The sequence below is a fragment of the Delphinapterus leucas genome, chromosome X (genome assembly GCF_059928025.1).
Source record: "Delphinapterus leucas isolate spDelLeu-1000000601 "Yukka" chromosome X, BTC_Dleu_Yukka2, whole genome shotgun sequence".
Classification (NCBI taxonomy): domain Eukaryota; kingdom Metazoa; phylum Chordata; class Mammalia; order Artiodactyla; family Monodontidae; genus Delphinapterus; species Delphinapterus leucas.
The window spans coordinates 107,136,718-107,151,424 of NC_143150.1; the positions used below are offsets into that span (position 1 = coordinate 107,136,718).

General features: G+C 38.3%; 1 protein-coding gene across 1 annotated transcript in view; it reads right to left on the reverse strand.

Moving 5' to 3' along the window:
- IL1RAPL1 (interleukin 1 receptor accessory protein like 1) overlaps nucleotides 1-14,707 on the reverse strand; it is a 651,340-nt gene that overhangs the window by 25,406 nt on the left and 611,227 nt on the right. The window lies entirely within an intron of this gene.

The window sequence follows — 14,707 nt, forward strand, 5'->3', positions numbered from 1 at the left end:
GTACCAGGTGTAGTGCTTTGGGTTCTAGTGATAAAATGATGGATGGAATATGCTCCTTGCCTTAAAGGAGCTGATGTGTAGTTGTAGAGTCAGGCATGCAAGGAAATATTTAAAAACAAAATAATAAGAGCTAATATTTATTGTGCACCTAAGTGTCGCTCTGCTAGGCTTTTTATATGGGTATAAAAAATGCTCTACTATAAGAATAATAACCAAGGACCGGGTGAGCAACTCACTCAGGGTGTTTGTGTGTGTGAGTATTTGTGTTTCTGTTGGGGGATCTTAGAGATAGGGATATGACACTATGTGGCACAGTACAGGACAGTGGCTGCAAAGGAGTTTGGCAAGTAGTTTGGTGTGGAGTACGGGGAAAGCAAGTGTATGGTGTGATGGGTGATGGTGGGCAAATTCATGCTCTGATTTCTCAGCTAGAATATATTTATCTTTTTTTTTTCCTTTTCCAAGCAGCTAGCATGCACCTTGAAAATAAATATTTGTTTGAAGGATTCATGGTATCAATTAAGTCAGGTTTCTTAAAATTAGGTCAGAAAAATAGGACAATGATTCTCCCTAGTGGAAAATTGACATATATTTTCAAAATGTACCATGTGGTATTACTAACACAGACAGAGCTTTATCTCTGAAAACATTTCCCCTTTGGATTCTGAAAGCAATGTTTGAAATAGGTCTATCCAAAGACCATAATGTGGGCTGTACACAGACTATTATGTTTTTGCACACACAGACACATACAAAGTATTCAGATGGGGCCTCCTTCATCTTAGATCTCGTACAGCTTAGCATGATGGGGAGAAGCCAGACAAAGAAAGATACTGCTATAATAAACAACTAAATGGGCCTCGAGTGACCAGCTTAGAAGACAGGGCCATTGTATATCAAGGGGTCAAACCTCACTGATAGCTAAAAGAAAACCTCTTAGAAGAAAAAGTATTTGTTTTACCTCTACTAGGAATTTCCTTTTCAACATGTCATACAAATAGACAGTCACAGATGGAATGTTACAAAACGCCTCTGGAGAGAAAATTGTCAGAGGGAAGGTGGCATTGCCATTTTACTCCTTTTTGTTAAGGGCTGCAGTGTTTATCCTAAAAGCAATCCTCCACCAGAGGATATGTAGTCACAGTTAAAAGAATTTGGTCTTCCACTGGGAATGCTTTGGACTGGCCAAAGAGCCCAGAACATCTAGACTGCTTAGATAACTTAGATAACCAATAGAAGGAACCATGCTCTCGACAGAAACACTGAACACTTCTAAAAAAATCGTATGATGATTTGTAGTATAGTCAGTATATTCAGTTGTTAAAAATCGATTTATAAAATATTTTACACATGTAAAAACGGAGTTATTGCAATATACAGAATGGGATGCTTTGATAAACTTTAGAATTTGATGTTATTATTACAATTTTCTTCCCTTAAGATTTTAACTTATTTCATAATTATTGAAAGCATTAGAATAAAACGTGTTCAGCAAAAGCTGTTTCTCTCATGAGACAAGTTTCATTCAAAATCTTGGTGAGGGCTTCCCTGGTGGCGCAGTGGTTGAGAGTCTGCCTGCCGATGCAGGGGACGTGGGTTTGTGCCCCGGTCCGGGAAGATCCCACATGCCGCGGAGTGGCTGGGCCCGTGAGCTATGGCCACTGAGCCTGCGCGTCCGGAGCCTGTGCTCCACAACGGGAGAGGCCACAACAGTGAGAGGCCCGCGTACCGCAAAAAAAAAAAAAAAAAATCTTGGTGATTCCACAGAGCTAGAGACTATTAAGGCAAAAACAATAATAAAACCGTATGCTGGATCATTTCCCTCAAAGGACATAACAGAAAAATCCATTTCTTATCCCTTTTGAATCTTTTTTGACCACTCTCTGTTTTCTGAAAACATAAAAATGTTGAGGAAAATAGTGTTAAGTTTGCCTTCCTTTCTCATTTTGTAAAGAGATACTCATCAAGAATTTATCAACATTTAAGTTTTTTCTTTTTCTCCCATCAACCCTCTATGAAGGAATAGGCATGCTTTGGGAACTACCAATGGCAGAACCTACCATTCCTTGATTCCTCCTAAGGGAACAGAAAAAAGTTCCTTAAGCCACGACAAAGTTGAGAATAAAGTAGGTGGCTCATATGTTTTAGTGGCCTGTGTCGTCAGGATATATGAAAAGTCTGTCCTCAATAATGAATTCTCTTTTACCAAAACAGCGATAACACTGCCCTGCTTCACAAAGAGTAAGGCACTATCTTATTGTCTCACTCTATGTATTGATTTTTGGTGTGTGAAAATTAGCAGTGGTTTGAGAAAATGCAAAAGTCAAGGTGTCCCCTAACATGCAATGTTTTCTAATACAGACAGATATAAAGTAGAAGCAAGAATACATTCAAGGAAACAGATTTTTTTTTTTTTTTTGCGGTATGCGGGCCTCTCACTGTTGTGCCCTCTCCCGTTGCGGAGCGCAGGCTCAGCGGCCATGGCTCACGGGCCCAGCCGCTCTGCAGCATGTGGGATCTTCCCGGACCGGGGCACGAACCCGTGTCCCCTGCATCGGCAGGCGGACTCTCAACCACTGCACCACCAGGGAAGCCCAAGGAAACATATTTTAACATACTTTTAAAATGTGGAAATAACTTGATTTTATAGCAAACAGATTAATGGTAGGTTTCCTGTAAGAATTTTAAAATTCTTCAGGCTGTATCAAAATACATTTATTTTTTCTCACCTTTTTTCCTGACTCTATAAAATACGTTTACTGTAAAAAGTTTGAAAATCATATAACGATAAGAAAAATAAATTAAAGGTCACATGGAATCAGACCGCCCTGAGATAACCACTATTACTACTTCAGTTAAATTTTTTTTTAATGCATCTCTTTCTAGTGTATTAGGTTTCAATTGAACTTAACAGGGGCGTGACCTATAGTTTTACATGCTAACACTTCAAAATAGCTTATATTTTGCCTTTTACTCTGGACAGTTTGGAATAGAGTTATCCAAGGTGGTTTATAATCTGTGTTTTGCTAAGAGCCCTTACGGCAAACTCTTTAGCCTAATTAATTTTTCATTCACCTGTCTGTTTACCCAATCATCATTTATAGATGCCTAGTTCAGCCGGGCAAGTCTAGCAGGAATTATTTAACACCAATAGGGAGTTTTTCTCTATATAAATAATAACCATGTTTTTTTGCAACAGTTTACAAACAAACATTCCCTGAAAAAGCAGGTTAAAACATAATCCCAGGGGCTTCCCTGGTGGCGCAGTGGTTGAGAATCTGCCTGCCAATGCAGGGGAAACGGGTCCGAGCCCTGGTCTGGGAAGATCCCACTTGCCACGGAGCAACTAGGCCCGTGAGCCACAACTACTGAGCCTGCGCGCCTGGAGCCTGTGCTCCGTAACAATAGAGGCCGCGATAGTGAGAGGCCCGCGCACTGCGATGAAGAGTGGCCCCCGCTTGCCGCAACTAGAGAAAGCCCTCGCACAGCAACGAAGACCCAACACAGCCAAAAATAAATAAATATTTAAAAAAAATCATAATCCCACTTTAGAGAAAATATGGATTTCAAATTTCATTTAGTCTAATTGCATTGTTTTACAGACAAGGAAGCTAATCTGGTCTGAGAATAGTTAAAAGTTGACAGACTTTCCTGGCAGACCAGTGGTTAAGACTCCGTGTTTTTACTGTAGGGGTGCGGGTTTGATCCCTGGTCAGGGATCTAAGATCCCACATGCCACGTGGCAAGTTGAAAATTATCAACTTTTATGGGACTACTGAGTTGCCACTGACATTAATCTGCACAAGATGATGGCCAATACGGAATTCTGTTGTGACATCTTTAATGTATTCCTTTTAGCTACTTTCGATAGCGATATAGTTAAATAATATAGATGCATTTGTTCACTTGGGGAGAATTAGAAATGCACCCAAGCAGTTGTGAGTCATTACCTTGAAATGGTGTAGTATAAATGAGTTTTCAAGTTATATTCACTTTATATTTCATACTAGAATTAGAATTCCAAACTGATTTAAGTCAGGCAATTTAAGTATCATTCTTTAGCTTTTGATAATGGCCTCTTCCATTTTAGTTTCCATGAATTTGGTAACCATTACCAGTCAGTACTTTGATCTGCCATAGCATACCTTAAGGAATTATAATTTCTATTCTGCAGTTACAGGAACTTATCTAAAGATATGAGTCAACTTTACAAACACTTAAAACTATAAGAAAATTCCTGGGAAGAGCAACTGTTTCATTTCACTTTCAAGATTTGCAAAATGAGGTACAATGACTCAAAACTCTGAGAACCTATAAAATCTGATGAATGGGCTAATATATACTATTAGTCACCTGGAGTTTAATATGTTCTTACAAGATTACTGCACTGTGGCTTAAGGACAATTAGTTAACAAATGATAAAAATGAAGAACAATGACATAAAGAGCCTTGCTTTAGGTCACACACAAGTGAAGAGTCAAATACAAACACTCTCAAGTAACTGTCCATTTCTTCACCCCGCTCACAATTTTTCAGTCAATCCTCATTCATATCAAATTCTAATTCATGGTAATGATTCCTGGGTGATCTTTAAAATGACCTTTTTGTGCTTTCTTAAATATACCACTGGATTTCTTTTTGTGAAGTACAAACAAAATCTATTTTAATAGCATTTAAATGTCCATCTTTAATTTAGAGAAATCAACCTCCAGATATATCATCCTTCATAGAACACATGCTAAAAATAGTATATGTGCCCTAAAAATAGAGACTAATAGCTAACATATTTCTTACAGATGGCAAGTGTAATTCTCGGCACTAAAATCTAATACAAGTTACCATGGAAATTTATTGGAAATCAACACGTTTTTTCCTACTATATGACCTGAGAGAGTAGTTAGCATTTTTTTATGTGTCACGTCTAACTTCTCACTTTACTGACCTGGCTGTCAAAGTTCGATATACAGGGAACTGCTTATTAAAAGTTATACCTTGCATTTTTGACCCAGTTGTGCCATTTCTCAACCGAGTGCAGGAATTCACAGCCATAAAAATGCACAGCCATCTTCCTCTCCCCAACAATGTTGCTTTCATGCCCCAGGATGGTGATAGACATCGCGCTGGCAGCAGTGACTCAACTACTGAGGACAACTAACCCAGTGCCTTGCCCAGAGCTGGGACTTAATTCACATTTAGTGAATGGGAATGATTTATTGCTTTCTCATACAACAGCATTATATGAATCATCTTTAACCAGCAGTGAAGTGAGACTTAGAGCAGGATATGAAGAATTGTCAGTCAATAGGTTGTCCTGACCCAGAAATAATGAGAATATTAAGGTAGTTCTGAGAAGTAAAAGTGAATGGTGTGTTGGTGGGTAGTGGCCATGGATATGCTATTCTGCTTGTGATCTCTGATCACATATGTGGAATTGTGCTATGTGCGTGCTCAATGATATCTGTAGGCTTCTTGCAAATACCTTACACTGAATTATTATTTTCTAAAGTGCCTGTGTGTTACTTTCCAAGACAAAGATCTGAGTTCCAGTGAATTCCCTCTGCTCTCACTGTAGGTTTACTTGTGTTTTTATAACCTCTTTAGATGCTAGAAAGACGCCTGTAAAAAATGATTTGAACTTCTGAACACATAGGAACTATTTATCCAGGTTCGGTTACTGTGTTATTTTTTTCTTTGCCTGTTTTGCGATCATATCATTGACCAATAATATGTGGAGGTTCAATCTTCACACTGTCTGCCCTTCCTTACTACACATAATTGAAATTTAGCTGAATACAAGTGTTTAAAACAGGAAATTAGGGCTTCCCTGGTGGTGCAGTGGTTGAGTGTCCGCCTGCCGATGCAGGGGACACGGGTTCGTGCCCCGGTCTGGGAAGATCCCACATGCCGCAGAGCGGCTGGGCCCGTGAGCCATGGCCGCTGAGCCTGCGCGTCCGGAGCCTGTGCTCCGCAACGGGAGAGGCCACAACTGTGAGAGGCCCGCGTACTGCAAAAAACCAAAAAAAAAAAAAAAAAAAACCCAGGAAATTAGCAGTACTTACTGCCCATCATATATCTTGTTCCTCCTTGGGAACTGCTATTTGCACAGGCTGAACACTGTATACAGCCTATTTGCATAGATTGAAATATATGTATATATCCATATATAGGTTGTTGAGACATCCCTAAGTGGATTTCCTTTTTTAAAAGGGATATGGAGGAACTGTGTCCAACAATGAAGGCCCTCTTCATTTAAGAGGTTAATTATTTAATACTTGAAGACAGTGCTCTTTCAGACATCTCTCTGAGTAGCAAATGTGTTCTATAAAGCACAATTTCATTGAATACATGAGGCAAGTAACCTCATTAAGACTAGATGTGAGGGCAATGTACAAACGTTCAAACAGATTCAAAGGTGTTGACCACGTAAAAAGAATGAGGCAATTGGTTAGAATTAGTCCCAGTGACTGGCTATACCCCTCTTTCATCCCTCTGTGATGGCAACAGTGAACTCAAGAGAGCTAGTTGCTTTTCACCTGTTAGATTCTACCAAGTTTATTAGAGTACGTATTGCCTAGGCAAAGACCTTGGTATGCCAACTGTGGTCCACAGACCAGCAGCATCAAGAAACTTGTTTGAAATTCAAATCTTGAGTTCACCTCAAACTAATGATTTTTTTGCTGCACCACGCGACATGTGGGATCTTACTTCCCCAACCAGGGATCGAACCCATGCCCGCTGCAGTGGAAGTGCAGAATCTTAAACGCTGGACAACAAGGGAAGTCCCAGATGAGTGATTTTGAATCACTTTTTAACAAACTTCCTAGGTGATTTCTGTGTACTGTAAAGATTGCGATAACAACCACAACAGAAGATGGTAAAGCACTGCTCTAGGGACTTTGGGTTGACTTTCCAAGAGTGGTGTAGGGGAGCAAATTTTGCCACCCCAAAATGTGTCTCTTTGTTATGAGGATCAACTTAGTCTGGTTATTTTTTTTATTTTTTCCGGTACGCGGGCCTCTCCCTGCTGTGGTCTCTCCCGTTGTGGAGCACAGGCTCCGGACGCTCAGGGTCAGCAGCCACGGCTCACGGGCCCAGCCGCCCCGCGGCACGCGGGATCCTCCCGGAACGGGGCACGAACCCGTGTCCCCTGCATCGGCAGGTGGACTGCCAACCACTGCGCCACCAGGGAGGCCCTAGTCTGGTTATGTTTAAGAAATAGAAACTCAGGAAGTTTTTCTTTTTACGTCTGTCTTAGTTGCCTAAAATAATTTAAATAAAGGACCTGTTCCCAGAATAGAGCTATCACCAGAGATACCTGCAAAGATCGTGGGCAAGGGTGTGGTGAGGTAGACCCAGCTTGCCTTTAGGACCAGTGGGAATATTCTCTCTGGTGTGTACATTACAGATAGGGTTATTTTTATATCTCTAGATGGTCATGCCATAATTAATTTGTAAGAGAGCTCTATTTACTCAGCTTAAAGTAAATGCTTACATAAATTATTTCTAAATGTCATAGGAACTAACGCAACTGTTTTTTAACTTCATGTGATCTATGATTAATCTTTAGTCAATAAAAGCAAATTTAAACTTACTGGTTTAATTAAAACAGGTGCATCTTTAGAGTTATCAGCATTCAGTACAATACTTTTATGCTACCTAGGTTTACTAAAAGTCAAATAAGTTCATGTTATCTCTGCTACAAAATTTGTCAACAAGAAAAATAACTTAAGATGGCTAACTGCTTTAATGTCTCATAAAATCTTCAGGGGTAATCTAAGTGCGATTATTAAAAACAAATGTATTAAATAGATGTAAATGAGATAAGAGTTTTCAGGTGAACTTTCTAAAACGATGATTGTTTACTTAAATAGTTCCCCAAATCTTTCTGGTAACTTAACACCCTTAGGGTTTTGCTAGATCAAATTAAATGATGGAAATTCATTAAATATCTAGATCATTTCCAAATAAGATAAAATAATAAAACATTAATTATTGAACATAGTCTTATCTACTTTTGACTTCCTATTGCGGAGAAACTAAAGATGAATTTCAGTCTTTTAGTAACCATGTCTTGTGCCACACTGAAAGATTGCACTATTTAAAAGGGCATGTATTTCTAGAAATTATAAAAGGTATTTATAGGCACAATATTGTAAATCAACTATACTTCAATAAAAAATTAAAAGAGCTGAAATTTTAAAAAAAGTGTATTTATAAATTTTCCACACCACAAAATGCTAATGTAGTTCACAATTATTTCTTTGTTTTCGCTAGAAATTAAGGTTTCTAATTATTACATGTGATTAAGGATACTAGAGATAATAAGGGAAACAATTCTGTATGCAAGGGAAGTAAAATGTATTTTTGGGTAAGAAAAGGCATGAGATAATGGAGATGCATTTTTGTTGAGAGAAATAAAAGTGATTTTTGTCCTAGAGCTGATTATTTCAAACTGGGAAAGAGAAAAAGGGGCAAACTAAAGTGGCCATAGAAAATTGTAGAAGTTTTGTGAAAAAGGGATCTTGGGAAAGAAATTTTATGTGTGATCAAGCTGGCTAAGATTGGGATAAATTTAATTATGTGAATAAATTTCAGTATCAAAGGTACACTTGTACAAAATTAGAATTTGGTTTTGCTTTCTGTTAAAAGCACAAAGGTTTTTTTTAGATCATTGGTCTGCTCTTAATAAGCAATTGTAAACAAATATTTTCTTTATCATTAATGGCATCTGTCTAGAAAAACAATTTATTTTTATCAGGTCTTTGACTACTTAGGAAAGATACCCGAGTCTCTTCAAATATTATAAGAGCTAAGTTGTTTTACAACTATTTAACTTTCTGTATTTGCCTGTGAAGTCTTTGTCATTTTGATTAAGTGAATAACTAAGTATTGTTTCATAGTGACCTAGGATCCTATCTGACAAGTGTTTTAAAATTTTTTGATATTTTTGACAAACTTCCCCCAAGTAAAATTCTGATGAAGTCTTATTGACCTGGAAATAATTTGGGGGTTTTCCAAAAGGCCCCTGGAATACCTCAAAATATTTGCTTTCTCTCCTTATAAAAGAGATATTAAACTAATTAGGCTTATTGGGTATGCTAAATGATATGGGAAGCATTGTCAAATAAGTGATGATAAATGTTCTTAGGTTATATTATTTGGGTAAATGTTATTAATATAAATGTTCTAGAAATTATATAAAATTCATAAAGTTCAGATATTTCCTGGTATAATGTTATTAGCCATAATTCTAGTTATTATCTTAAAACTTTATATCACAGAAATAATCAAATTTCCTTTTCAATTGCACTACAGTGAATCAGATCTTTAACCATGCCATTTTAAGACTTTTGTCATTTATAGACAATTATTGTTTTACTCTGATGCTTTTGCAAACAAAACAAAAACTTCATCTTCAAGAAGATCCATAGAAAGGACTTTTTGACAATGTATCTTTCTGATAACTTTCAGATGATACCACTGAATTGGGTAAGAAATTATAGAACTCTAATCAAAAAACTGATGGCTTCACAAAACTGCTAACAAAAGATAAGAGCAACAAGAATTAATCACATGGGACTGAATAAATTGATGAATATGATTATAATTTTGACTTTTTTGTCTGAACTATAACTACATTTTTAATCTTTGTTTTTCAGATATAGGAAAACCTTTAATCTTACACTATGACTTAACAGCAATTCAGTAAGTTATATCTTTATAAGCAGAATAGAAACATTTATATTTTTCTCCCTACCTGATCCCTCCAGAATTCAGAAACTCATGGTGAATACTCTTATTTTCAGGGCATTATAGTTATATTTACATAAGTTCAATAAGAATCTGTTCTCCTTGGAACAGGACACAACTGGAAATTTGTTATATTACCAAGGTTTTCACTGGAATGTCTTATTTGAGAGAGACATGCATAGACTCAGATATGACCAGACAGCTTTAAGGAACTAAGGTTGACTTTATGGAGCCAATAAGGCCCTTTGGAAAAACAGCCTGGCACCTTGCTTACAGGGTTCCCGGCAGCCTTACCAGGGGAGTAAGGCAGGTCACTTCCTGGCAGGTGCAGGAACCTCAGGATATTTGGGGGACCTCAGAAAGAGAGGAATTCACCCAAAGCTACAGGTATTACAGGCAAGCATGATGGCAAGTGTTTGGCTTGGCTTCCTCGCCTCGGGGGCATTTAAAAGTTCAATCTGGAGATTCCTTACTGAACTTTAACCATCCCATACATCACATTTATGTGATGATGTACAAGTTAAAGATATAAGAGAGAAGTACAAGTTAAAGATCTTTATTAAGAATTTAACATTTAGTTAGGAAAACAAACAAAATAAAGGACTTCCAATGACTATGCCCATATATAAATTAAATACTAAGAGCTCTGGCCCACATGATTAACAGGAATGATAAAAACTGAAGGGCTTATCATTCTTGGCTCTCAATATGGGTGTTGTCCTGGATCATTCCCTTGTTACCTATTAATTGAGAAATAAGCTAATCATCAGCTAAGAGTGGTCCTTTTCTTTCCTAACAAAGATGCTGCTTGGATATGCCAATTCACACTTAGGAAAACAATAACCAAAAGGACTGAAAGGCAAAACTATGCTACGTAACAAATATCCATGCTGTAGCTGATCAAGAAAAACTGGGATCAACAGACCTTTGGAAAGATATTCCACTGTTGAGGCAAAAATAACTTGGAGTTAACCTCACTTAAATCATATATTCTATATCTGAGGAAACAGCTCAAAAGTTTAGTTTTCATGCCTGTAATTTTGGTGGCAGTCAAATAATCTTGTTGCAATGTTTATATCAAGAAACTCAAAGGTACAAAGTCACTAGTACCAGACAATTTGTGCTCTTGGCATTCATAATAGCCTCCAACGTGGTTTTTATTTATTTGTTTTGGTGTTAGTTGCCAAGAAAAAAAAAAAGAATTGAGGTCAGATTAAATGTCTTACATAACTGAGGAGCAGAGAAGCAAGAAAAATGTTACAGGATAGAATAAAACTTTGACTTCAAAATGTCAGATCTTATCCAAAGAGAGAATTTGTTAAACCTGATGGCTCTGATTTGGAGATGCTGCAGCAACATAACTAAAGTTCTTTAATATTTTGGCATTGCACAAGCAAAGAAGAGGGACAGAATATACCCTCCGAAAATATGCCTCTTTGATATAAACATTATTTAAGGATGATTATTTTTAAGAGACAGCAGACACAGGAGAAGCTCTAAAAACCGAGTAGAAGTTACTCTTTGTAAGAGATATTTACATTTATAAAAGAAATCCTCATTTGTAAGGGTGTTTCCCTTGCTGTACCAGGGAGAGGATGACTCTGAATCTCCAGAAACTCATCAGTGGAGAAGGCAGAGAATTAAATCTGCAGAACAACCATGCCCATGGTTACTGTGCTTTTCCTGGCCACCTCCCTGCTCCCCAACACCTTGTTTTGTCTTTAGCTGGAGATGGTAATTAAGGTGCTGGCTTGGGCCACTTCAGGGAGTTACTCAGCTTTCCTGGGATTGTCCCATGTATACAGGAGGAATATATGCTATTAAATTTATGTTTGTTTTTCTCCTGTTAATCTATCTTTTATTACACGGTGTGTCTCAGCCAAGAACCTAGAAAGGTAGAGAGAAAATGATTTTTCCTCCCCCACAGTAACGACTCAGTAAAAGTGACTCTTCTGTGGATGTCTACTCAGTTTTTAATGGGTCATGGTCTTTTTAGGGAGATGCAGCCATAAAGAGATGTAGGAGGTTTTGATGTCTGGGCAAAGTTTGGCTTTTCCATATTCTGAAATCAATGGTCGAAGATGTCAAAGGATGAGCCCCGAGAGAGCTTTAAACAGTTCTATAGTCTTACTGTATCTCTCAGCAAATAAATGCACTAGGTAAATACCAACAAGGATAGGGGCACATAGTACAAAAATGATTCATTATAAGAAGGGATAAGGACTCCACTGGGTCTAAATTCATCTGGCTTTAAAACAATGCATCCTAAATGATGTACATGTTAATTACATTACTAAAGATATTCCGAGGACTAGGGAGTTTATAGAGCAAGTCTAATTCCCATTGATTACACTCTTTGGACGGAGAGGGAGGGAGGGAGAGAGAGAGACTGCACATGCAACAATTAAAATGTGTTTGAGGGGGAATAGAGAAAAACTAGATATTTATCATTATTAACTAGTGCTAGTCTCTGAGGTAGATACTTTGCCAGTCCCCAAACTACTTCATGATGAATGAAGTGCCATAATATTGTAATCGATATATCTAAACATAACCATTTACAACAGGACTGTTAATGAACATTCCCTTAATGTGACAGTTTCAAAGCCAAACATCCCCTAGAAGCACAATTCTGTCAATACATTAGAAGTGCTTAATATCAATGTAATTTAAAAAGCAGATGATGGCATTTCAAATTATATTGGTTCTTATTTCCTGTTCATTTAATTTTATGAGTGCCAGACACATAGTAGGTTCTTAACAATTATCATTAAATGCATGAATAAATAAATGAAGATCTCCTTTCGGACAGCACATTCAAACTAAAGTAAATCTGTTATAAAGAAAAATACAGAATCAACGGAACAAAATTGCTGGAGCTACAGCTGACCATTTTAATGAACGATAAATTAGATTTCAGGGAGTTTTTAATGGAACACATTATTGCTGCATCCTAAATTAGCCAGAACATCATGTAGTTGGAGTAGAAAAATCATGTAATAGCTGCTAACGTTTACTAGGTGATAAATATGTGTCAGACATTGTGATACATATTGATATATATTCATTTATTAAATCCTCATAGCTACTCTATATGGAAGGTGCTATTATTATTCCCCTTTTACACAAGAGGAATTTGAGGCTCACAGAGAATAAGGGATTTGTCCAGGATAGCATAGCTAGTAAGCAGAGAGTAGGTTTCATACAGACAGCCTTGCTCCAGAGTCCAAACCCTTAAACATTGAACTACTTTGCTCCAGACAGTAAACATGTCCACGCTGTGAGGTCATCCAGAATTAGAGTATGGACGAAAAACTCAGCGGATGAGTAAGAAATTTAGGACTGCCTGATCGGTGCAAGAGGGGCTAGCCCAGAGGCCAGAGCACAATGCTGCTGAGTATCCATCTGGAGAATTGTTTGTGTTAGAGAAATGGAAAACATAAAAATGAAAGGAAAATAAAAGGTCGGGGTTTTGGAGGGAAACTGAAGGTCAGTGTTTGATGTGTGGTCGAATCGGGTAGCAGCAATTAGGAATCTAAGCAAAGACATCTGGGTAAAAGATTCAGAGACATATATGGAATTCAATTCAATAGGCAATGGTGGAGACAAATAGTGAATGTTGGTCTACTCTTTGCTTTGGTTCTTTTTGGAACAAGGATCTAACCCTCAAGCTTGTCAGGCCAGGGACTAGAGTGAGGAATAAGGAGCAGGGTAGTCATACACTAATATGGCCCCATGGCCCTTTGTCTCTGTTTCACTGTATAACCTAGTTCTCTGTATAGCATGTGACATGATCCTAACTGTCCAAGTACCTTCCCTGGCTGCAGGAATCAACAACTCTGAATATTCCCAAGCAAGGATTTTCCTTTTCTTTTTAAAAAATGTATTTATTTTATTTTTGGCTGCATTGGGTCTTCGTTGCTGCACGCGGGCTTTCTCTAGCTGAAGTGAGTGGGGGCTACTCTTCGTTGCGGTGCGCGGGCTTCTCATTGCAGCGGCGTCTCTTGTTGCAGAGCACAGGCTCTAGGCGTGTGGGCTTCAGTAGTTGTGGCACGGGGGCTCAGTAGTTGTGGCATGGGGGCTCAGTAGTTGTGGCTTGCGGGGTCCAGAGCGCAGGCTCAGCAGCTCAGTAGTTGTGGTGCACGGGCTTAGTTGCTCTGCGGCATGTGGGATCTTCCTGGACCAGGTCTCAAACCCATGTCCCCTGCATTGGCAGGTGGATTCTTAACCGCTGCGCCACCAGGGAAGCCCCTCAAGCAATATAACGCATCTGGTCATTACATAATTGCTAGCATGACAGCAATTTAACTCTTTCAGGGACCCTATGATCAAAGACCCAAACTATCAGCTCACATGTGCTGTGTCTTGACCTTCTGAACCTTTCAGGGCTGGGGAACTTGCAGTTATGCCATCTGTTAACTAGAGTCCTTTGTTTTTCCCCGTAGATGGTTGGGGTAGACCATTCCACACTGCTGTCATTGTGAATTGATGACTTATTTGCTGCAGCTCCCTTAAAAGGAAGGTGAACACTAACTTTAAGAGGGACTTTTGGAGAACATGACCTTGAAGAACTCTTTTTGGCTTCTTAATGCTTTTATTTTATTAAGAATAAAATGCTGTTGGCATAAATACATCTTTGAAAAACACTGTGGAAGATCTAAGTATTCAAGAGTGCTCTAACATTGTCCACTACACTTTCTTCTTCATGTTTGGGGAATTAGACAGTATTGGAAAAGTTTTTTCAAACAATTTCCTTGATTCCTCAGTCATTTATTTTTGTAGTACTGGAAGCTTCTGTAGCTATGGGCAACTTAACCTTAGGCCACACATGCTAAAAATAGCGTGGGGCTGTGTGCCCCTTCCTGGCTGTGTGCCTGGCTGCTAGAAGAGAGCTTTAATAATTGTATCCTCCTTGGAAACAACCCAGCTTCCATACTTTAACTGTCACTCCTACTTT